Here is a 25,259-nt window from a genome sequence, read left to right as displayed (position 1 = left end):
ATATATATATCTATATATATATATATTTATATGTGTTTGTCTTGAACACCTCATGCATTTTCCCATAATTCTAAATCAGTGTGTAACCACAGGGGGCCTCCTTCACTACGACGCCCTTTCGAGCACATACTGCTGTGAAACTTGGTAATATTGCCGGGTTTGATTTAATTTTTACTGTGAAAAACGATGTACCCTGTGGGGTGTTATGGTGTGGTGTTGAATTCAGAGTATTGATTTGTGATTTAAGGAATTCTAAACTTACTAAGTTGATTAAACGTATTGTGGAGACATTATCCAGACATACGGTAATCAAATGAGAATGTGATTTACAGTACGCACTGATTTAGTTTAAAGTGGCAGAGTAGTATGTTTCTATGACATCACACACATATATTAATGATTTCTTGTACAAATTTCTTTCACTTTGTTATATTTTCCTTACTTGCAGATTATATTCAAAGTGTGAGTACAAGACCCATACGTGAGTATAGGGCTAGTCCTAGATCCTCTTATGTAGAAAGGAGGGCAGGACTAGAGGGATCTATCAGTCCTGAAGAAAGCCGGGGAAGACACAATACTGGGGGTGGGTGTAGTTTGCAAGTGGCGGTACGCGTAGCTAAGCACAGTGCACTTCGCACTATGCGAGCTACGCATAGCACTACGTGAACTGCATAGTAGCATGTTCGCACAGTGCAAGGTGTCGTTTTCACTGATTGCACAGTGCGGCCAAGCATCCGGCACTGTGCAATCATTGAAAACGGCATCTTGCTTAGTGCGAGCTGTACTTTTCTGCCGCTCGAGTAGATTTTTACTCGAGCTGTAGCTTTCTCAACACGGACTGGTAGTTTCTCATCGCGAGCGGGTGCGAGCATGCGCGACCACTTGCAATGAGAAACCTGACCTCCCCGCATTGAGAATCTCGCCGGGAGGTTTATTTTCCTTGCTCGCAATCGCGAACAAGGAAAAAGTCTCGCGAGGATGTAATTTTGCTTGCTCGCGGTCACCAACTTGATATTGAGGACTGCGAGCATGCAAAAAATGATCGCTGCACTACGCTATGCATGTTTCCACTGTGCTACGTGCAGTTCGCGTAGTGCAAAGTTGCGCAAACTTCGCAAACTACACAAGCGTAGCGTAGTGCTTTGCCCAGGGGTAAATGGTTCATTACCCTGTTCACCATCATCCTCTAGGTTGTTGGACCTTTTTTATCCTGGCCAGGGAGTCCGGGAATAAATGAGGGAATTGGGCTAGTTTGAGCATCTTTTTCTACACTTACCATTCACTTGGTCCCTACTTTTCTTTGTGTTTGTGTTGTCTCCCCCACCCTATTTCTCCACCTCATGTGTTGCGATGAGTGATGTTTTTCCACTCCCACTTCAAACGAGGAGGTTGAAGTAGGAGTTTCCCTTCCTCTCCCTCTCCCTCTTGACTGTGTGGAACACAATACTGGGTACCCTGGTCCCACCCTGTTTTATCATGTTGGGGACCATTGTTGAAGCCTGAAGGTCGCTGTGGTCCCTGCTGGCTCTCCGCTTCCTTTTGGTACTGCATTGTTTTAGGATATTGGGAGCTGTTGAACATCTTCTCACTCTGTCCAAAATCAATTCTAATCCACTTCTAGTAAGAACAAGCATTTTTTCTGCTCTTGTTTACTAGAAGTGGGGCAGAGCTTGCTATAGGTTGGCATTAGCAGTTTCGTCCATGTCAAGCCATAGCAAACAGCTATGTCCCAGGAGTGGGAAATGTGGGACATAGCTGGAGCCAGCCCTTCGGGTGACATTCCAAGGGGCAGGTGGGCTCCAGGATGAGGGCCTTACGTCTCCCTTCCTTTATTCTAATTTGCCCAGGTTAGGTGGTGCTTCCTAGAGCTGAGGGGGGTGGGGAATGCAGCCCTTGTGTTGGTTTTCATTAAAGCCCCAGGAAGGTGGTGGTACCAAGAGCTGCAGGGGGGTTGCACGGCCCCCGCATCAATTACAATTGAAGACTCATGGATGTGGCGACCTCCTGGGCTGCAGGTGATTTGCACGCCCCCCCTACATTTTCTAAACATTAACCCCAAAGAGGTAGCGGTCCACAGGGCTGAGGAGTCTGAGAGGTACCCCATGAACAAAATAAATTAGCCCCAGGGAGATCTTGTATTCCGGTGCAATGGAGGAGGCCAAACAGGCCTCCCCCACATTTTTTCACAAAGCATCTCTGAGGAAGTGATGGTCCCCATAGCATATTAAGCCCCAGGAGAAAGGGCCATGCCCCCTCCTTTCTCTGCATAATGCACTTAAGCCCTGGCACACCCTGGGAAGGATAATGAACCAAGAGAGGACGCCTGCACGTCATTCATTATGAGCCTGCATGTTGCTACTTGTAAGAGCATTTACTGCAGAAGAGGGACATGACTATCTTGAAGATCCAGTAGAAAATGTGAGTGGCATCCTATGTGAAATATAGGGCTTGAAGAAACTGGGCTATATGATTTATGTATTGTATTTCAATTTAAGTATGGTACTTTTATGGTTTTCATTAAACAAATAAAGTTGTTTGTTTGATTGATTGATTGATTGATTGATTGATTGATTGATTGATTGATTGACTAGGCTATGTAAATGACCCTTTTCCATACACATTTGAAAAAACATTGTCATTGTGACGCTGTGTTTCCCCTGAGGATTAATTATTTTATTGACTCATGGAGAGTTGTATCAGTGATATCCACATAGCGCACATGTTGATATGGAGATTGAGGCAACAAAAACCACAGGGATATAGCGGCAATAAATGTCAAAATCCAAGCAAAATTGAATAGTCCTCTCTTTATTAACATCAACATTTATGCAGTGGGAACATACGCTTGAATTTAAAAGCAATATGAGCTGCAACCCACAGGGTGAAGCAAGTCTGAGGAAGGCAAATGCCGAAACACGTCACTTGCAGAATAAATGTTGGCTATTTGATCCCATGAGTGAATTGTTTTCATTTGGGAATGTTTGTGTGTTTAGCGTCGGTCCACCCCCATGCAACAACAGCACCAATCACTAGGCTCGGCAGGGCATTTGGTAGGATTTTTCAGGGGATTATATTTATGTCTATATGTATTGGTGGTTGGTGGTGAATGGGAGTTCACATAGTTTTTTTTCTACTACATTCTTTGCTTCGAGTGCGGAATTTACAAAACAACTCTGCCATGCCACGTAGCAGAGTTTACTGGAGCCTGTGTAAACAGGGAAGTCTAGCCTCCCGGAGTCACAGTTCAAACTCTTTGAAAATGGCCAATCAGAGGTCTAACCCACCCACTACAGGCCAGTTCAGCAGCAAAGGTCAGCACAATGCCCACCCACATCCAATGGCATGTAAATGGAGGAGGGATTCTAGAAATCACACAGTCACACATGCTCATCCAATAGCTTGTGGGTGAGGGTGGTCCTGTTAGCAGGGTGAGGCAAGTGCTCGGCCTCTTGCACACTGATGGGACCCTCAATGTGCCTGCCCTGAATGGTGAAGAAGAAACCCTCTTGCATTTATTTCACCATAGTAGAGACATTCAGTGCCTGTTCATTAATGGGGGCAAGCACTGACAGCCATTATTGGAGTTAACCACATCTGGGCTGGACTGTGATTAGCAGCTTGAGGGAGGGATAGGGCTGCGTGCCGAACCACTTAGCTTGGGGAGGACTATCAGTCCTGCAGCCAGGCGGTGAGGATGGAGCCTGGCAGGTACTGCAGCAGAGCCACAAAGCTATGGCAGAAGGAGACCTGCTGAGACCAGGTTCAGTAAATGCATGCTTTATGTAACTATTCAGCACTTTCTCATGTTACAGACTCAAGAAATATAAAAGGGTGAACCAGGCCCTGTGGGAATGTGAACCCAGAGGTCGCATACCATTTTCTGAAGCAGGAACATTGACTCATGGACAAGCCTTCCCGAGCATAGGTTCTAAACCCATTTAGGAGTAATGAATTCTCCTCCACTGCCCCATAACACCAGGCGTAGTTGCTATTAACCTTTCTCTCGACTCATGGGTCCTTTTTTATGTTTGGGAGTGGGCAGAGCAGCTCCGCGTATAAGAGGAACTCCGTGAACTTCCCAAAGATGAGCAGAGTTTTGAGGGCTCTTCACAAAATTCTTCGTGATTCAGAAACAATGGCTGAACAGAATTACGTCATATTTGAGAAAAAGCATGTGCTCTGTGATTTGGTATAAAAAATGTATTCAGCTGTTTTTGCAAAATTAAGCTATAGCATATAGTGATGTTTGGACAAATTGCCGCAGTCGAGTATCGCAGGACTACAGAGGTATCGCAGATAAAAAGTATAGCGCAATCAAATTGGCCTAGAGTGCTTTTTCTCCTGTCTGCTCACTATAGACTCTGCACCTGTACCAGTCCTATCGTTATGAGCAATTTGATCAGCTAGCCACACCATCAACATAAATTTTGCAGCTGCTATTTTATCACTCAAATTTTCAGTCCAATTGTTCTGCTTTTTTAATTAAAAAAGGTATAAGGGTGTAGTTTAAAGGTAATTTGAGAGAAGAGAGGTGTGGACCAGGAGCCAATATTTAAACAGGTCCGGTACCCGTTGCTCCAAGGAGAACGTCTTTAACGAGTGGGGTACAGTTCCTAAGGGGATCGTGGAAGGGAAAGGGGGGAAAAGACACAACTTTTATCTTGTTGCCTTCACACACCCCGAGAGGTGTCATGCTTCATCATTAGGCCTTTCTCTTTGTCGTGCCGGATCTGCAATGCTCGATGGGCTTACCGTTTCCGGGGCTCTTTGTCGGAGATATTTTGAAGGAAGCCGTTGGGTGCGTATGCCTGTGGGGGCAATGGGGGTAGGTGTGCACAAGTTGAGTGATTTAAACTAGGTCAGGGTCGGTCCGAGTAGCAATAATTATAATGGTAAAGGTGTATCATGCCTAACTAAAATAAAGTGGATGCCCTACGGGGATGTAATGTTCCTAGCAGGCCGTCTCTAAAGTGGGATCGACATGTTGCGTGCCAATTGTTCCAGGGGAATCGGTGGGCACTTCATCAGGACCAAAGTGAATTAAAGTGCACAAAAAAGGGAAATTAGAAAAAGGAAAATAAGGTACCAAGACTTTTGGAAGTAGCCTGTAGTGGGGCCCTAGTAGTACTGTTTCTGGGCGGGGTTGACACCTGTGGAGAAATTAAGAAACAGGTTTGTAGGACGCGGAGAGGCTTGAAAAGGAGCAATGGGGATGGGGTAGGGGAGGTTAGAAGGGAGGAGGTAAAGTCTTAGTTAAAAGACTTGGTTAAAAACCTTGCAGTATCGACATACCAAAGAATACAATAGACTGGTATGGTCACTATGGAGTATAGAAGGGACATGGGTTGTTAAGAAGGGGAGTAGTTATGCCTACTGAAAGATGGTAGATCACCGGTTGCTGGCCCCAAATGAGGGTAGTTCCATTGGCAGCAAATCTCAGTGAATAGTGGGATTCTACAAGTATTCAGAGTATACAGCAAACAGGTGCCATAAGAATAAAGCCATAATGCTGAATTGCGGTGTTGGGAACATATGTAAGAGGGCAGAATTCATCTATTCTGTAATGTTAGTACATGCAGCATGGTCTATTAGTAACAAACGCCTACGCCCTTTGAAAAAGGTTATTCTTAGCCACAAGCGCAAGCATACTCGTAGAGGAAGCTGTGGCGATGCCTTCTATGAGTAGTGATTGATGGTACACGTTATAGCAAGTGGTGTGGATAACGTATACATAAAATCATAAAATGACAAATAGGATGGATTACCGGTCATGGGTTAAATGAAGAGAGCATTGTTGGATATGACAATACCCCAAAACCGGCGGCACGCGTTGCGGCAAGTGGCATAATCACAGAATACTAAGAATATTAAAATTGCCCTTTTGGTTGCCAGTAATTATTATGGGTAATGTCATATCCCCTAAAAAACTGGGGCACAGGTTACAGCTGATAGCGTGATTACTATGTACATAGAGTGGTGAAATAGTACATTTGGAAGATGCCGATAATAGGTTGGTTGTCTGGGATAATATTGGTAATGTCCGTTCCCCTTACACGGTGGTCACTTGGCAACATAAACACATTACAGAGAGCCCCCATTGTTAAAACACTCACCCGTAAAACAGTGACTACGGCCTGACGGGGTTGTTAGGAAGCACGTAGCTGCTCCACTCCTTCGGAGAAAAGGAGACATGCGTTAAAGCCGTAGCAGCATTGTGGAAACATCCAAATAATCCTATAGGGCTTACCATTCATGTGAAAAAAAGAGGCAAAACTCACTCGTGGGTGGCGGCAACTTAGCCAGTACGCCTAACCTCGCTCCGTTTCCCCGTGATTGTTCATGGCTGGAAGCCGGGTATAAGAGCCCTAGTTCCGGTGGAAACACCGTACCGCCGGAGAATAAAATCTATATATACAGGGCCAACTTCTTCAGGACAAAATTTCATATGGGGTCACACCTCTCATTGGACAATGTAATGCATTTTGTCCCGCTCTCTTATTTTCATGTTGTTTAATAGATTTAGAGGATAAATAGAATGATACTATGTATAGGCAGTAGAAATATTTTTCAATTAATACCCAGGATTAAATAGGATCTAGGATAATCCAAAGTGGATGATTAGGAAATGTATTGGTTTATGATAAATGCTGAAATGTATAGTTTAAAACACAGCTGATTTCCTTTTCCTTTCTTATATGTATAGATATAACTTTGTCCACTGAGAGGAGTGATCCATATGAAACGTTGTCCTGAAGAAGGTGGCCCTGTTTAATTTTAACCACTGAAACGTGTTGACGCCTGTGTTAAGGAATCCAAAAAAAGCCAAGGGACATTTAGATACAAGGGCTATTCCTTTACAAATAGTTCCATGTAAATCTCATCGGGCTATTGGATCAGACTGATGCTTAATCAGACAATCATAACTGTTTTCTTACTGGGGTTTTATATTTTATGCTTTGCTTAATGATTGTGTCTTTTGTTTTTTTATTATTGTGTTTGTATTACTGTCTTGCACCTCTGGACCACACACAGCGACATGTATAAATTGTGTAAAATGTTTTAATATATTGATTGTATGTACCTTTCGGGATTATTTCGGAAATTTAAAATTTTGAGAAAAAAGAGAATTTATATAAAGAAAACAGTGTAAGCATTACATTTTAGTTTGAGAGTATACTTGGGATTTGTGGCGGCTTGGTGCATGGTGAAATCTAAGAGTATAATGACAGTAAGGATGGTGTGATGACGTAAGATTTTCCTCCAGGGATTTCCCTATTGGCTCAAGACATTTGCCCTTAACAACAAAGGCAAAGAACTGCAGGAGACACTGAGGCATTGCACTGAAGCAGGCCAGTATCATTAAACTGCAACCCAGCTTTCTGAGGAGGATCGTTCAACGCCAAGGAGAAAAAACAATCAAGAAAATTACTAAGTCCGAAAATAAAAAACTTGCCAAGGCCTTACCACTCATCGTACCTGACCCTTGGCCTGAAACTTTGACTTCGTCCGGGTCAAGCATGACCAGATGGCCACGTTTGTTGCTTTTCAGTTTCTGGTACTGGAAAGCATGTTTTCAGGTGTAATCTTTAAAATTGAATATCTCATATTCCCTACATTGAATTGTTACTGTTTTGGCTTAATTTTAAAGATAACAAATATCCAGTATTTTATAAATTGAGGTTTGTTTTTCATTGGATGTTGTATCTTACTTATTTACTGTTTTGCTGATATTAAATGTTTTACACACCGGATTCAGGCCTGACTGCTCATCCGCCAAGCTACCAAGAGGTGAGCAATGATTAAATCATTGAGACTTGACTAGATCATATTTTTGATTGAGGTGTTATTACTAGCTGTAGGTACCTAAACTGCACCAACTAATAAACTCCTTTCCAACGCTGACTCCCTGGCTGTTTTGTAGATGCGCCTCAAAGACACAAACCAGGGTAAAGTTAACCAAAAATGAGGCTGCAGTTTCTGTGGATTCCTGCAAGACCCAGTGAGACCTCCATTTTGTCTGATGGGACTTTCAGGAGTCCCTGCGTGGCCCCCTGTGCCACAACATGAACTTTACTGTGTCCCGCTGAACCTTGGAGTGCCATTTGTGTGTCAGTGATGCTATAGAACAGCGGGTCTGTGTTAAAGAATTGACCAAAAAAAATAACACTTGTGGTGTGTGTATGTGGGAGGTTGCACAACCATGGGGGGATGGGCAGTCCTGTGGACAATGACCCCCCATAGGAAGTGGCTGCAGGGCCTGGCAGCAGGTCAACCAGCCATCAATCCCCTTTTGCACACATTTAAAAGCAATGCTCAGTGACGAGGTTAGATGAATATGATCAATCCCCTCCCAGAAAGCATCTCAATTTATATTAAAAGAAACCCAAAATATTTACTGAAAAAAACATAGGTTAAAGTTCAGCTAAATTCAAGGCTTATAATATAACACCATTATAATATAAAGAGAACGGTTTTAAAATTAATACATTACATGATAAATTATATCGTTTATGACATTACTGATTATATTTCAAATAAGATCATTAATGGTATCACCAAAACATCATTGTCATTTGTAGCATAGAGCTAGTGAGTGTACATGCACTGAAAATGGCCATTCTACTTTTTCAGTGGTTCATGTTTGCCTTACTGTGAAAGAAATCCCACAGTCAACCTTACTCCTAAAACTCAAGAAGGGAGAAATCTTCTTCTGTTGTGTAGAGCATTTATGCTCATTCAGATGTGTGACAAAACAACAAAATAGAGAGTATAGAGGCAGTGGATAGAATCCGCCTCCAGTACAAGGTTCATTAACACAGAGATTCTATCTTAGATATATTTATATATTCTATAATTACTCACCTTATGTGCACAGAGGTGAAGGATGTTACACCGGGAGATGTCCAGGAGGAACACTATGGGGTCGATTCCGATCCGGTAAAATGCGCTCCGAATCGTCGTACGGAGCATTTTTCCCCGTACGAATCGTACCCGTAAACGTCCCCGTACGTACGACGAAGTACGATCCGTACCAGGAGCCAAAGTCCGTACGAGTCGTACAGGACTCCGTACGACTAAAATATCCGTACGAGTCTCACTCGGAACCCGCCGTACACGACATCGCTACGGTTCGCGGCTGGTTTTTACGACCCAGCAAGTACGATTCGTGTCGGGTACGCACCGTACGACCCTTTTCCTACGGGAGCCGAAAACAGTCGTAAACGCAGAGTTCACGCCGAAACAGGTACAGAACGCCCCCTCCCAGGTACGGCACGTACCCCCCATGATCGCAGGGGTACGCGCCGTACCCCTGTGATCATGCGGGGTACGTGCCGTACACCCAGCGTACATGGGGTACGCACCGTACCCCATGTACGGTGGGTGTACGGCACGTACCCCATGTACGCTGGGTGTACGGCACGTACCCCGCATGATCACAGGGGTACGGCGCGTACCCCTGCGATCATGGGGGGTACGCGCCGTACGGTGTGTAGGTGATCGTGCGCTTTTCCGTACGAATCGACGTGTACCGTACGAATCGCGTCCTGGTCGGCCGATCGGGATCGGAATCGTCCGGTCGTACGGCGTCCGTACGAGTCGTACGGAAACGGCTCCGGATACGATTCGTACGGATGGGGATTTTACCGGATCGGAATCGACACCTATGTGTTTTTAAAATACCCCTCACACACTATGAATCCCATAGTGTCATGCTTCATCATGGGGGTCTTCCCATCCCTCTACGGGGCGGGGCGTGCTGCGACCGACTACGTGGGAGCACTTTATTTTGAGATAGGCTATGTGTGGTGTAGGTAATGGGAGAGGTAGAGAGTGTGGTGACTAGTGAAATAAACTTTAAAAATGTCCTGGCTAGTAGAAAAAATATATTTTATTCTCTTCTCCAGCTGGAAATATTAAGAAGGGGTTAAGTAGGGTGTCTTTAATATGCCCTCCCTGGTCGACATGTTTCGTAAGCAGACCCCCCTGCTTTACTCATCAGGACCATATGTGATCCCTACTACACTCAGAAAAATTTAAATATATGTAATATGCCTATTGTCCTAAAAACAGATTGCAAAACTAGGTTTTTCTGTTTTGAAAAAGGGTTAGTAATTCACCCCTTCAAAAATTGGCCATTTGGTCATCTGAAATATAAAAACAGAAAAAAATGTTTTTATGTTTTTGTTTGTCAACACATCACCATTAGCGTAGAACATTAGTTTTACAGACACATGAACAGTGATATATTTTGTGATATATTTTGTGTGATATATTTTTCTGTGATATATATTTCAAGAAAAATATCTACTCAGAAAGAAGTTCTCTCTTCAAGCAAGGTGCTGCTTCAATATGACGTTTCCTTGCTTTTACTCCTGTGTTAAATGCACATCTCTTTCATAAAAAACGGAAAAAACACACACGCAAATACTTGCATTCTGTTCAAAATGTGGCGTTGGAAGGCAATGATACACACCCACTCACATGTATCGAACACACGTCAGACTGCTTAGAAGGTTAGATACATTGTATATGCATTTCAGCGAAAGATTATGTCTATTGTTTAGCATTATTTGACAGAAAGTATATATATTTACTTGGTCGTATTTCGATTTTGTCTGTATGATGATGGCTCCCCCTTTATCTGCTGGTTTTATTACAAGCTGGGTGGTATTGCCTAGTTCATGTAATGCTTTCTTTTCTTCATTTGTGATGTTCTGAAACACATGTTTGTTTTCAAGGTCTTCTAGGTCTTTCATTACTGCTTTTTCGAAAGTTAACAGTTCGATTGGGAGAGTGTAGTCTAAAGGTGTGAATTTAGATTTTGGTTTCAGACCAGTGTCTCCTTGCTGAGTTTTATCACTCTCTTTGTTTGCAAAAAAGACCTGGAGTTTCAGTCTTCTTATAAATCATGCATTTCTTTACATAGCAGGACTTTATCCATTTGGTTGGTGTGCACATATCCTAATCCTTTTTCCAGAACAGTGATCTGGGCATTAGTGAGAATCTCATCAGTCAGGTTCACCACCAGGCTCATTTTCTGTTTGTTGTGGCTTTGGTCATACTCCTGGTTGATACCCTGGCTTGTTCCTCTTCTCTCGCTGTCCAGTGGACGTTATTCCCGCTCCGATTTCTGCCTCTGTTTCTTCCCTGGCGTGGCCCTAAAAAATGGGTCTGATCATACTGGGGGAAATCTTGTGGTGGGTAAGACCAAGGTGGAAAATGACCTTGTGGATGTTGGAAAGGAGGTGGGCCATAGTGTTGCGGTGGGTACATTGGTGGTCCCTGGAAATTACCCTATCCTCTAGGGCCATGTTGATACGGCTGTCTGTAGTTGTTGTGTGTGTCTTGATATCTAGCTGCGACTAGAGCACTCCCATACTCTGTCTTTAACGGTAATCAATCTCAAAGGGTCCCTGTCCGGACTTTTCACAATAATACTTATGTACTTAAGCAACGACTATAGAGTATTTTTATATGAACATTCGGTAATTTTCTCTAGATACAGGTCAGAAACTTGGAACGCCTACACTTTGGTTTTACTGATAATCAACCTCTAAGAGTCCTCAACCAGACTTTCAACAGTATTACCTTTGTTTTTCAATAGCGATGTTAGTTTGGTTTTTAAAAGAACTCCTTTTTTTTGTTCTCTGATTCTTTCCCCCCCAGTGTTTACTATTGGAGACACCCTCCCGTCCGTGGCGATCTCATGAGGCCAGTTTAAATGAGGAACTATGTATGTATCACACTATATATATATATATATACTTTCTGTCAAATAATGCTAAACAACAGAAATAATCTTTCGCTGAAATACATATACAATGTATCTAACCTTCTAAGCAGTCTGATGCATTGTCGATACATGTGAGTGGGTGTGTGTCATTGCCTTCCAACGCCACATTTTGAACAGAATGCAAGTATTTGCGTGTGTGTTTTTCCGTTTACTATGAAAGAGATGTGCATTTAAGACAGGAGTAAAAGCAAGGAAACGTCATATTGAAGCAGCACCTTGCTTAAGGAGAACTTCATTCTGAGCAGATATTTTTCTAAAAATATATATAACAGAAAAATATATCACTGTTCATGTGTCTGTGAAACGAATGTTCCACGCTAATGGTGATGTGTTGACAAACAAAAACATAAAAACATTTTTTTCTGTTTTTATATTTCAGATGGCCAAATGGTCAATTTTTTTAAGGGGTGAATTACTAACCCTTTTTCAAAACAGATTAGCCTTTTTTTGCTATCTATTTTTAGGACAATAGGCATATTACATATAGTTAGATTTTTCTGAGTGTAGTAGGGTTCACATATGGTCCTGATGAGTAAAGCAGGGGGAGTCTTCTTACGAAACATGTCGACCAGGGAGGGCAAATTAAAGACACCATACCTAACCCCTTTTTAATATTTCCAGCTGGAGAAGCAAATAAAATATATTTTTTCTACTAGCCAGGACATTTTTAAAGTTTATTTCACTAGTCACCACACTTCCAGTCACTCCCATTAGCTACACCACACATAGCCTATCTCGAAATAAAGTGCTCCCACGTAGTCGTCGGTCGCAGCATGCCCCACCCTGTAGAGGGACAGGAAGACCCCCAGATGAAGCATGATACTGTGGGATTCTTAGTGTGTGAGGGGTATTTTAAAAACACATGGGGCCAGATGTAGGTAATCTCAATTTACCTAGTCTTAAATACAGGATCATACCGATTCTGTATTTAAAAATAGGTAAATAGGATGTAGGTAATTTTTCTTTGAAAATACCAAATCGGTAATTTTCGGTAATTACCGAATCGGTATTTTCCGATTCGGTAATTACCACCAGGCCCATAGGAATGAATGCCAATTACTGAATCGGTAAATAGCGATTCGGTAAAAGGGGGAAACATTGAAGGATGGCAGGGTGTCACTTTGACACCCTGTTGCACCCCTAAATTGTGTATGGGTGCACATGTGGCACACATACATGCCCTAAGAGCATGTATGTCTGCCTCATCGCACTGTTGGAAAAGCAAAAAAAATGCTTTTTCAAAGGATTTCATTATTTACCACCAACTTGTAGTTGGTGGTAAATAACGAATCCTTAACTGAGGAATGCACCAACTTGAGTGCTCCCTACATCCTGGATTCGGTAATTTACCAAATCGGTATGTTAAGAATTCGGTATTTTAGCAAATCCTTAAATTACCGATTCGGTAAAATACTGAATCCTTAAAAAATCCCACCTACATCTAAAAAGCCCAATACACCACTATTGGGCTTTTTAGATGTAGGTGTCTGTCAGTGCAGAACCCTGCACAGGGTGAAGGCCAAACCTATTAGGAGTGTGACCAGCTTATCGGGTTTGGTGTGTATGGAGCAACTGGACTCTCTGTGAAGAGATTTGCACAGTTTGACCAATTTATGGAATTTGAATATCTGGAACAGCTGGTCTCTTAATGAAGAGTTTTAGACAAGGAGAAGGCTGTGTGTAAATGGACTTTGGGCACCAAATAGGGCTTGGGTATCTGGAGAAAAGGAACTCTCGGTAAAAATGTGTGCACATTGGAAAGAATGTGCATGGTAGGGGCTTGGTCACCTAATGGGGCTTGTGTGTCTAAAGGCACTGGACTACAGTCTGATTATTTTATATGAGCGCACATCTATAGGTAGTTTATGCTTTCTATGATACTGTGCCATTTAGTACATATTTGCATATTTTAAATGCTGTGCTGCTTTGTACAGTACATTGTACAGCATTACAGCAGATTATATCATGATAGATGTCATCAGTGATGCTAGTAGAGATGTAATTGAACATGTCATGAGTGATGTGATTTGTGAGGTCATAAACAGTGCATGGTAGGGTGGCAAGTTACAGTTAGCTCAGATTACTAGGAACACTGAATTGCAGTGTTTTGTAAGTTTAAAGGGGCATGATTTAAGCAACAAATTCCCCTAACTGTCATGTTACTTCAATCTTATACTTTCAGTAAAATCAATTATTTTGATTGAAAAGTAAAACATTATTACCAGACCTAATTAAAACATCACTTTAACCTTTGTTTTTTCATTGAATTTCTGAGGTTTAAAAAAAAAAATAAGATCCTATTGCTCAACCTAACAACATCACTTTAACCTAGGTTGGTTTAGTGAATTTCTAAGGTTTATTTAACACAAATTATAAGCTTACTAACTTACCAAACTATACTATTACCTTTCTGTGGTGAAGAAGCCCTGCACTCAACCCCAATAGAACGGCCAAACACCCCTCCTTCACTGTCAGCCAATTAGAGTACTCATCACAATATAATGCAGGTCTTATACCTTTTATCAAAGGGTTACCACATCAACATATAAAAAGCAGATCAATTAGCTTTGTCAAGGAGAGACCACATCCATGCACAAGGCAAATCTGTTGCTTTTGTCTGGGGATCACCACATCATTATTTAAAGTCAATCCGTTTAGATTTTTCAAGCAGTGACCACATCAATTTTCAGTCATACCTATTGATTTTGTCAAGAAATTATCAAGTCCTTATAAAAACCAGACATGCTGACTATAATAATGGGTGAACACATCCTTATACAAGACAATACTACTGGCTTTGTCAAGAGGTGACCACATCAATTTACAAGGTCAACTTATTAGCTTGTCAAGGGATTACATGTCATTATGCAAGATGGTCCTATTGACTTTGTCAAGTTGAAATCACAAGGCAAGCCCATTGGTTTTGTTAACAACAGTAAACACTGTCTAAGTTTTTCTTCTACACTTCTAAGGCCAGATACAGCAGCATGGAATCAACCAGAAGGAATCCCTTCAACCTTAGCTAAAGGGTCTACGCTGGGAATGTTTAAAGGCACCATACACCTTTCTATACCTGCCAGAAAATATAGGGTAACTTTTAATACATGATATCTGGGGGCTGCTGGATTTCCCACAGCTCCTCACCACACTTTTATAACATATTAGCACTGTCCCTGACCAGAATAGGACACCACAAACCAGTGAAAATATGCAAATTAACCCATTGTGCATTATTAGGGGCTCCTCGTCAGGAACAGTGACTAATAAAGGAATGGCTTCCGCCGCTCTTATAATATTATTTTTTTCCTGCTTTCGTTTTTTAATTTTTGGATGCATGGTTTAACCCAGGACACCCATTATGTCTTTCATTGTTGGGGTCACTTGGGCAGCCCAAAGTCCTTTGTGTCCCTGCCTGCTTTCCCTATGTAGCACCTGTCTTATGGGGTCATGGAGCTGGCACCATTGGCTGTGGGCCCCATGCAGGGTGGGAGCAGCCTTCCTTCAGGGCTCCTGCCAGTGGAAGCAATGCACTTTTGTCATGCCTGCCCTGCGGGCAGGAAAATATCTTTATACTCCCTCTGTCCCAGGGGATGGATCCCTGAGACAGCCATGTGGGGGGCACTGCGGGTTGAAGTCCTCAGGCCAAAAGTTAGCTCAGGCCCTGGCCCACCCAGGAGAAATTCAAATATATAATTTTACTAAGAACTTCAATTGTTCTTGCATGACACAAGTCGTAGCAAAGCAACACAGTTGCTTAACTGGCATTTACAAAAACCCGCAACAGGCTATTTGCTAAGTCTTGCATGACTTTGTTAACAAACGTAACATAAAGCAGTGCCTTCAGCTGCCTTTCATTACATTTTATTGTGGTAGGTGTTGCATGGGTGGAGCACACAGCCACCTGTGAAACTTGATGCAATTTCAGATTTGCTGGAGACAGTAAACCTGGGATTTGGCCAAAATGTTGCACCTACCTAAGAGAGACATAATGAGGAGAAATATCTTTAGTTTTCCTCATTACTACTTCTGTGTGTGATGCAAGATATCCCTTGAAGCATGATGCAAGGGTGATTGCATTGGTGCTAGGCAGCACACCACTACTACATGAGTGTAGAAGTGTGCCATATGGTAGGTGATATGGCACATTTCTGCTCTCCACCTTTCAAATGCAATGCAACAAGTTGCCTTGCTGTGTTCTATTGCATGTAATATTGGGACAACTGGGTCAAAATGCAGCTTCCTGCATTATTCTTTTCATTTTGTCAACCAGCCTCTCGAGTATCCCACTGGGCTGTGTGACAAATTAATAAAAACTTAATTGTGGGATTAAGACAGCCGATGAGGGCTAAGGAGTCAGGTGTTCCCACCCCACCCCTTATGTTCTTTTTACAAAATATATTCAGGACAGGGGACCAGATCCCCAAGTTCTGTACTGGTCACCTAAACATATCCTTTCTAGCTGATGTCAGCCAATTGAAGTGGTCGCTCTGAAAAAAGCCTCCTCAGCCAATTAGAAGGGTTTCTAATTTCATCCTAACAACCCAGATATTTATTTATTTTTAACCTTAATTTCTTAAGAATCACTGAATTGTATTACACAAAATCATGCTTTCTCAGTAAAGATATAGGTTTCTGATGAATTTGATTCAATTCTGCTAAACCACCTTGGCTGTAGTGCTGTTCAAAAAATCCTAATCGAGAACTCATTTTTGGGCTGTGCCTTTTTCTCCACCTTTTCTTGATGGATCACCCTTAAACTTTTAGTGACAGAACACAGGCAATGAACTTTGTTCTTGAATATTTTGAGATTATTCTTCAAAAGGAGCCAAAATGTATTAGCAAAAACAAGCAGATCCATTACCTGTGGTCACTCGTTCAAACTATAACTACACAATGGTGACTCAAACTGTCTAATATATATATATTACCTATTAGGGAAAGCAATTTAAATTAATAAAGGAGGACTTGGTGTCCAATTGGAATTTGGGCTTTGGTGCATGGAGGGGTAGATGGAAGTCCGGAAGAAGGGCAGAACCTTCAGCTTACCTTTCTCCATGTACAGTCAAGGGCTGCCAGCGGTAGGGGATTTTGTGCCTGAGGGAGCTCAGGACCTGACTCCCATCACTCTAAAAGCCATGCAGGACAAGGTGTTGACACAGTTCACTAAGAATAATAGGGTTTATGTGAAGTTAGAACTATGTATGCTGATACTATCTTACATTCTATTAAAAAAACTTACAAGTTCACTGAAACCACTTATATTCACCAGTTATAGTACCTAAAACACATTCCCTCTCCATGCACAGTAATGTCATCAATTATGTCTTTTCAGTTGGCATTAGTCATGTTATCAATGATGTCATAGAACAATTCATGAATATGTAAGGTCAGAAGAAGTCACAAGTTATGGTTACTCTAGTTAAATAATTTTTTAAGTTCAGAATAAAGTTTATTAACAGTCATATAAAGCACTTGTACAATTTAAAAACATCAATGTAAAGATAAAGCATACATTAATATAAATAAAAGAGACAATCCATAGGAAAGAACTTGCATAAATAACCAGCTATAATGAAATATGCAACAATCAGTAATTTGTTGATATACGAAAGAATGATAGAATAATTATTAATATAAAGTAGATAAAAGAATGAAGATAACTCAAGGAGGTTTAGAGACTTCCTGTTAAAAGGGAGATTGAGGCAGAGAGCGGAGAGCACAAGTGTAAAAAAATGAGACAACTGGGTCCCACAACCGTTTTCGTTTTGGAGCCAAAACGAGTGGATAAACAAACGTTGTGTCCAGCCTATGGTTGTAACATACAGCATACCACCAAGCCTGATACGAGAGTTTAGTGAGATCTTTCCACGCCTTAGTAATCTGTTGAAAATCTACTGCAATAAGCAGGTCAATTATTTTTATGTTGAAAGTGCAATGATCCCAAATGGGGGAAATACTACCTAAAAAAATATGTGATGCATGGAACGGGTGTGTAGTGGAAAAGATATTGTTAATTTGAGACCACACCTTAACCCAAAAGGTATGAACCGGATTGCAATTGAAAAGCAAGTGTAGCAAATCTGCATGTGGTGTAGAGCAAGTCCAGCATGTGTGTGACAAGTCAGGGTATCTTTTACTAAGAATAAGTGGGGAAAGTAAGAGTCGATTATAAATAAAAAATAAAGTCTGAACAGTATTGGCAGCCCTGGAGGATTTCCGTAACCTTAACCATAACTTATCCCATAACTCAACAGACCATGAGATACCCATGTCCACTTCCCATGCTTCTTCTACTTTAGTTTTTGTGCGTGGTGTTGCTGGAGCATGTAGCAGAGAATAAATCTTGGACGCCCTAGTCCCTCTGATAAGTTGAGAGCGCAATTGAGAAATGATGGGAGACTCTTGGGGGGACGTGGAAGGCAACGTGATGTGTAATTCATACGCTGATTGAAGTGCTTGTATTAATTTAAGGTACTTAGCACGAAAAGAAGAAGGAAGATGAAAGGATGCCATAGCTTCTGAGAAAGAAATAATACAAAATTGCTGGAATAATTGATGCACCCAAATAATACCACGACTTCTCCAAGACTTCCAAAAAAATGGTTTATTATTAATTAAAATCGATGAGTTATGCCAAATAGGTTGGTCAAAAAAGGAAGAGACCAACGGAGATGGCAGGATTTTATAAGTGTATTTGAGAATCGGAGTGGAAATAGACTGCGGTGGACGAGGGAAAGAAAGGTATTCCAAAAAAGAATAGGGAGAGATATATGCCAATTCTAGCATTGTCCACAAGGGAGAGAATGTGGAAGAGTCTTCAATCCATCTAGAGGCCTGATGTAATAAAAAGGACTTGTGATACAAAGAAAAATTCGGGAAATTTACCCCACCCTCTGCTTTTGGGCGCGTTAATTTAGATATGGACATGCAGGCTTTTTTGCGTCCCCACAAGAACGAAGATAAGATGGAATTAATTTTCTTGAAATAAGATAAAGGAATAGAGAAAGGGATGTTGGAAATTGTGAATAAAACCAAGGGGGAAAGCATCATTTTAATAGTGTCCAATCTGCCCCACCAAGATAAATATAAAGGATGCCATTTTGTGATGAGGTCCGTCAATTTTCGTAAGCAATCCTCCATGCAACGCGAGACCGTACCTGAGAGAGTGGGAGTAAAGTGAAGACCTAAATATTTGATACAGTTAGGGTTCCATGTGAAGCCCGAGGGAATGAAATCTGATTTATAAGTGAATTTAGTCAAGGGTAAAATCTCGCACTTATCTTTATTTAATTTATAGCCAGAGACAAAGGCAAATGAATGAACTTCAGTTAGAAAAGCAGGTAACGAAGTCGTGGGCTCAGATAAAAATAATAAAACATCATCTGCATATGCCGCCATTTTAATTGTGGACTGTTGAAAGGTAAAGCCCTTTATGGCAACATTTTGGCAAATACGCAAAAGGAATGGTTCCAAGGCAAGATTGAATAAGAAAGGCAAAAGGGGACAACCCTGGCGAACCCGTCTACCAAGAGAGAAATAGGAAGAAATACCACCATTTGCCGCAATAGCGGCTCTAGGATGTGAATATAAAAGAGAAATGAGGGTAGAAATTTTTGGGCCAAAGCCGAACCACTTCAATGTCTGAAAAAGATACGACCACTCAACTCTGTCGAAAGCCTTTTCCGCATCCAAGGCAATTGCAGCAATAGAGTGAGAAGAATGTGAGGTCTTAGAGAGGATATCAAAAAACAATCTACTGTTATCGGAAAGCAGCCTGCCCTTGACAAAACCAGACTGCTCTTTCCCCAATAAATCTGGTAAAAAGGATTCTAAACGGAGAGCCAAAGTTTTAGAAAAAAGTTTGTAATCAATATTCACTAGAGAAATGGGTCGATAATTTTTACAGTACTGTGGGTCTTTGCCTGGTTTGGGAAGAATGCAAATGAGAGCATCAGAAAAGGAACCTGAGGAAGAACCGGAATCTAGAAAATTGGAAATTAATGTACATAATTTTGGGAGAAGTAATGCCGAAAAATGAAGGAAAAATTCTACTGTGAAACCATCTGGTCCTAGTGCCTTATCTTTTTTAAGAGATGTCAAAGCTCTAAGAAGTTCTTTCTGAGTTATATCTGATTTTAATGGGGAAAGGTCAGGAGGAGTAACGAAAGGTGATTCAATATCAGAAAAGTATTGGGAGATATCTTGGGTCGTAGAAGTTGACTCAGAAGAATATACTGTTTCGTAAAATTTAAGAAATTCCGTTAGGATGTCTTCATCCTTGTGTCTCAAAACAGAATCTTGACCACAAATATTATCTATAGTAGACTTATTCTTTTTAACTTTCAAATAATTTGCCAGTAATTTGCCGGCCTTATTTTGACCCCCGTAAAATTTAGCACTAGAACGCAATAAATAATTGGAAGCATTATTTGTGGTATCCTTATTAAATTACTCTAGTTAATTAATAACTGGTGAAATTCAGTATTTATTGCCTTTAGAATGGTACATTTTAACTGAAACTTTCCCCTAACTATAGTGTCACTTTCATTTTTGTTTTTTTAAGTGACTACGTAAATATCGATATCTATAACTATATCTATCTCTATGAATTTGCATCTATAAATACACAAATGGAGATGGGAGGAATGCTTCCAAATAATCGAACCACTAGCAATCACTTGGGATAGCATTCCAACCTATCATTTTGAGTACCATTCTAGATAATCAGTACTGACCTTGCTCCTCTTAAGAACTGTCCATCCTGAACTGTCAGAAGAGATCTCTGCCACAATGGAACACATGCAGCAATAGACCAGTTTTGGTTTTGCTACACCTCATCATTAAGGACTAGCTTGGATTCTAGTAAGGGTCACACATCTGGGCATATCCTTGGACACTAAATCCTGACATGAGTCACACAAAAAGTGATGGCAGGATTGCGTGCAAATATTCCAACTGCATGCAATCACTCAGAGTATCATTCCAACTCTTCATTGATCACCCTCTGCACCATTCTAGGCAAAGGCCCACGTTATGCAAATCAATACTGATTCTGCACCTAATGGGAACAGTCCACCCTGAACTCCCAGGAGAGGATCCCGCCAGAACAGAACACAAGGAACTCCACAGCAGTTTTAACCCTGTTAGGCATCATTAGTAAGGTTTAGTTTGGATTTGTATGGCACAGTGAGGAAGGAATCTACATCCTTCACCACTTAGGACATTTCATCAATTTCAGAAAAGATGATAGGAGGAATGCCTATAAATTGTCAAACTACCGGTAGCATTTGAACCAATCATTTCTTGCCCAATGTGCCATTCTAGACAAATACCCTCCAAATGCACATGATTACTTACCCTGCTCCTCATAGAATCAGTTCATCCTGAAGTTGTAGGTGAGGCCATTCGGGAACACTGGCAACCTAAGACTGCTTTGGCCTTGTTACACCTCATCATTGGGGATGCACGTTAGCTCAGACACATGGTTATTTAAGACCTTACATGAAACACGCAATAAGAGATGGGAGAAATGCTTGCAAACATTTAGCTGTTGGCACTAACTGGGGGTAAAATTCCAACCCATCATTTTATGCCTACTGTACCATTCTAGTTAAATACCTGCCTTATGCCTGTCAGTGACACCTCATTATGGGAACAGCCTATCCTGAACTGCCAGGGGAGACTCCCTTCAGAAGGGTACACAAGCATCCTCAGACTGACTAGGCCTTGTTTGACCTAGTCAGCAAGATATTCCTTGGATCCTATGCCACAGTAACATGGGAATGAAGTCTTAGCATCCTTTTTGTCACTTATGGCGTTATATCAATCATGTAGGTCTACAAGAGTTAGATTTGATTTTTTTTATATCAGCATGATAATGGCCATCCATAATGCAAAATATGTGTGAGGAAGTAATGATACCATGACACTATCTGTCAGACTCAGTGTATTGGTAAGGGCTGATAATAAAGTAGCTACAGATGCAAGTTGTAAAAGTGTACGTAAAACACTAGGAATCAAAATGTAAGTGCACGAAGTTCTAAGTCGCTCCTCAATCTCTAAATGAGAGAGAGACATGTCCCCACTGAATGGAAGGTGGCACAAGTCATTCCCATCCGCAGGAACATCAAGGCCTCCATGGTTGATTCATCCAACTTTTGGCCTATTTCCCTGCTACCTCTCCAGAGTAAGTTACTGTAAAAACGCATCAACAATAATCTATCTGACCACATCGAATCCACGGGATGCCTCGACCCTTCTCAATCTGGATTTAGGCCCAGGCACAGCACAGAGTCAGCACTGATTGCTGTCACCGACAACATGAGGAAGTCCCTGGACAGCAAACAATCAGTACTACCCATGCTGCTTGACCTATTAGCTGCATTTGACACAGTCTCTCATCATATCTTGCTCAGGAGACTGAAAGAAATTGGCGTTCTAGTGGATGGTGAGCTTTCTCTCCCTCCGCACCCACACTATCAACTTAGGCCCTTTTCTATCAAAGACAATGTGAATGACCAAGGGAGTACCCCAGGGCTCCTGTTTCAGCCCTACTTTGTTCAACATTTACATTGCCCCCTAGCAGATTTTTACTCAGGTCATTAGGTTTTACACCTATCTCATATGCTGATGATACTCACCTTTTATTCTTGTTCAATAAATCCACCCCTAAGGCCCAGTCTACCTGCTCAGAAGGTATACTAACCAAAGCCAGCTGGATGACTAGCAATTTCCTTCAGCTCAAAGCAGGTTATGCTGTTTGGAGATGCACCACTGCTGTGGTTACTAGCTTGAGTGGAGAAGAGTGGCTCAATGGTCTCAATTTTCCCGGACCTGACAATTCTCGCCTCGGTGCCTAGTCTTATCATGGGTCCCACTCTGTGACTCTGGGCAATAGCTTGCTTAATCTCCACAACGGCCCCAGCAGCGCTTGGATGCCTGGCTTTACCTTCGGGGTGCCCAGGAGTGTACATTTCACAGGAAAGCCAGGATGGGTTCCACAGCGGTATGAATACAGTGCTACGAGGCCTCCGGGTAGAAGTGCGCTATATAAATACTATACATTTACATTTGGTGGCCAGTGGATCTAGGTGAACCTCCAGAGCCTAAGACCGTAGTCAAGAACCTCAGTATACGCCTAGACCAGGCATTGACAACGAAAGAGCACGCTGCCAACATTGCTGACTCCTGTTTTCATGTACTTAGACTGTTACAGCGAGTCTTCCACTTCCTCCTTTTGTCCACAAGGAAAACTCTCATAGAGGCACTGGCACTAAGCCGCTTACTACTGCAACGCCCTCCTGGTCTCAGCCAATGAGTCCTCGCTGAGCAGATTGCAGGTGGTCCAAAACACTGTGACATGCCTCGTTCAGATTGCTCCCCCACGGAGGGCTTCTCTTCCTCTAAAAACAATGACAGAAAGAGTAACATAGAAATAACACATAAAATCAATATTTTAACAATACTTTAATAAATTGAACAACACTTTAAATATATTCTTACCTATTTGTCTGTCAACAGTATTTTTTGTCACAAATATTTTTGTGTTAGATACACCGTTGGATCGTCCCAAAACTTTCCAGGAAAAGCAGAGGTGGGTGAAATGTTTTTGTAGTCATTTTGTAGAGATTTCTTAAATGGCACAAAATTAATTAGAAAAGCAAAAACACTCTCCTTGTGGAAACTTTGGCCTAAATACAACTGCCCAGTGGTGACTGCCACCGTGTTGTGTATATAGTTAGGATCAAGTTTCCATAGGAAATTGATTTTTGTGGTTTGCCTATAAGTTTGGCGTCATTTGATGAATTTCACTAAACTAAAAAGAAAAGAAAATTCTCATCCTTCTGAACCCCTTCCTGGAAAGTTTTGTACAAAACAATATGGACAGTGGACCACTTTTACACACTAAAAGCACCAACCCACATATCCCCAATATCTATATATACTTTTCTTTCAAATTGCGTGCAATTTTCAAATACTCCCTGTCCTGAGAGTATATCCCAAATCCTTGGGAAAAATCAGTATTATAACAAACTTTGAAAAGCACCGCTCAAGAATTTAGATCTCCACCATATGTGGGTGATAAAGTCTGTAGTCAAGAATATTCCAAATCAAAGACGCTGAGTCCGTAATTGCAAAAAAGTTCAAAGTTCTTTTAATAATCCATTTGAGGTACCAGCCAACGCGTTTCGTTCCGTCAAGCGGAACTTCTTCAGGGCTGTAAATCATAAAGTGAAGCATACAAAAAACCTGTGTAAGTTACTTCAAACTAACATATATAAACACGTGAATTAATATACAAAAAACATTACATACACCAAAGCAAACACAAATTAAAAACATCCTTTTGTTTAAAAATGCAGCTTTCAAATCACATCAGTACATTGTTCGACCCTTTCTCTGAGTTCTTGTGCTGCATCGTCAATCTATGAAAAGACTCATTATATACTCGCGAACAAACCAAAAAGGTAAGATAATATTATCGAGCAAAAACATTCAATTATTCACATATTTTAAATATTTAAAAGAACAAATCCTCATGGGTTTTTGTTTTTGTTTTCAAGATACAGTTACCAGAAACAGCGTCATTGTTATTGTCATTCACATCTGAGCATGAAACCGCAATCATGAATCCGCACCAAACATTTACTTTACCAAAACAATCATGTCATCGTCTAGAATCAGAGATACTTATTTTCTCCATAGGCCAAAAGTTATTATTGCCAGCCATATTGCCAAGGGTATAATCTCAAAAAAGGAGCTTATATTTGGACAGATGGTTACTATGGGACAAACTATGTGTTCCCAGAATACAGATCCCAGTGTTGTCCCTGTCCTCATAAGCCAATGTTCAAAAGAAACACTTCTAAAAGGTAAGCCTGTTGTTTATGGACATCTTTTTTTGAGATAATTCTTTATCTCAAACATCAATAAAGCCAGTCCAAGCCACACGAAAGCCACAGCAAATCTCTCCATATTTGTCTCTTATAACCACAAAATGAAAATATTAAAAAACATGAAATTCATTCTGAAAAGAACATATATGCTTCCTACCGCAATCAATGTCATCAGCCGTACATGTATTCCAAGGTAAGTTATCAAATTGGAATATGAGTCTGTTCCCTCGATGTAGGTAATGAAAAATGAAGTGGATCCAAGATAAAAGATTTTTTCAAAAAACTCGTTTCTTGCCGACTGTTTCAAAATATTTTTTAGAGGTATAGTGTTCACCTAGAAATACATTAAGTAAAAGTATATATGAGGGAAATAGTGATTCCCACATTTTTCTATATATATAAACATTTCTGAAGACCTATATCTAAAAAAAAAGCTCCATGCGATAAACAAACATATGATGATTGTGTACCTTTCAATTTCAAAGGATATACTTGGAAAACGCTCCTATTTCTTCATCCTAGCTTCCGATATACTACGTAGTTCACTGTGAGGTATTAACCTAAAACAA

Source organism: Lissotriton helveticus, chromosome 8, assembly GCF_964261635.1.
Source record: "Lissotriton helveticus chromosome 8, aLisHel1.1, whole genome shotgun sequence".
Lineage (NCBI taxonomy): Eukaryota > Metazoa > Chordata > Amphibia > Caudata > Salamandridae > Lissotriton > Lissotriton helveticus.
This window is presented reverse-complemented; position numbering follows the sequence as displayed.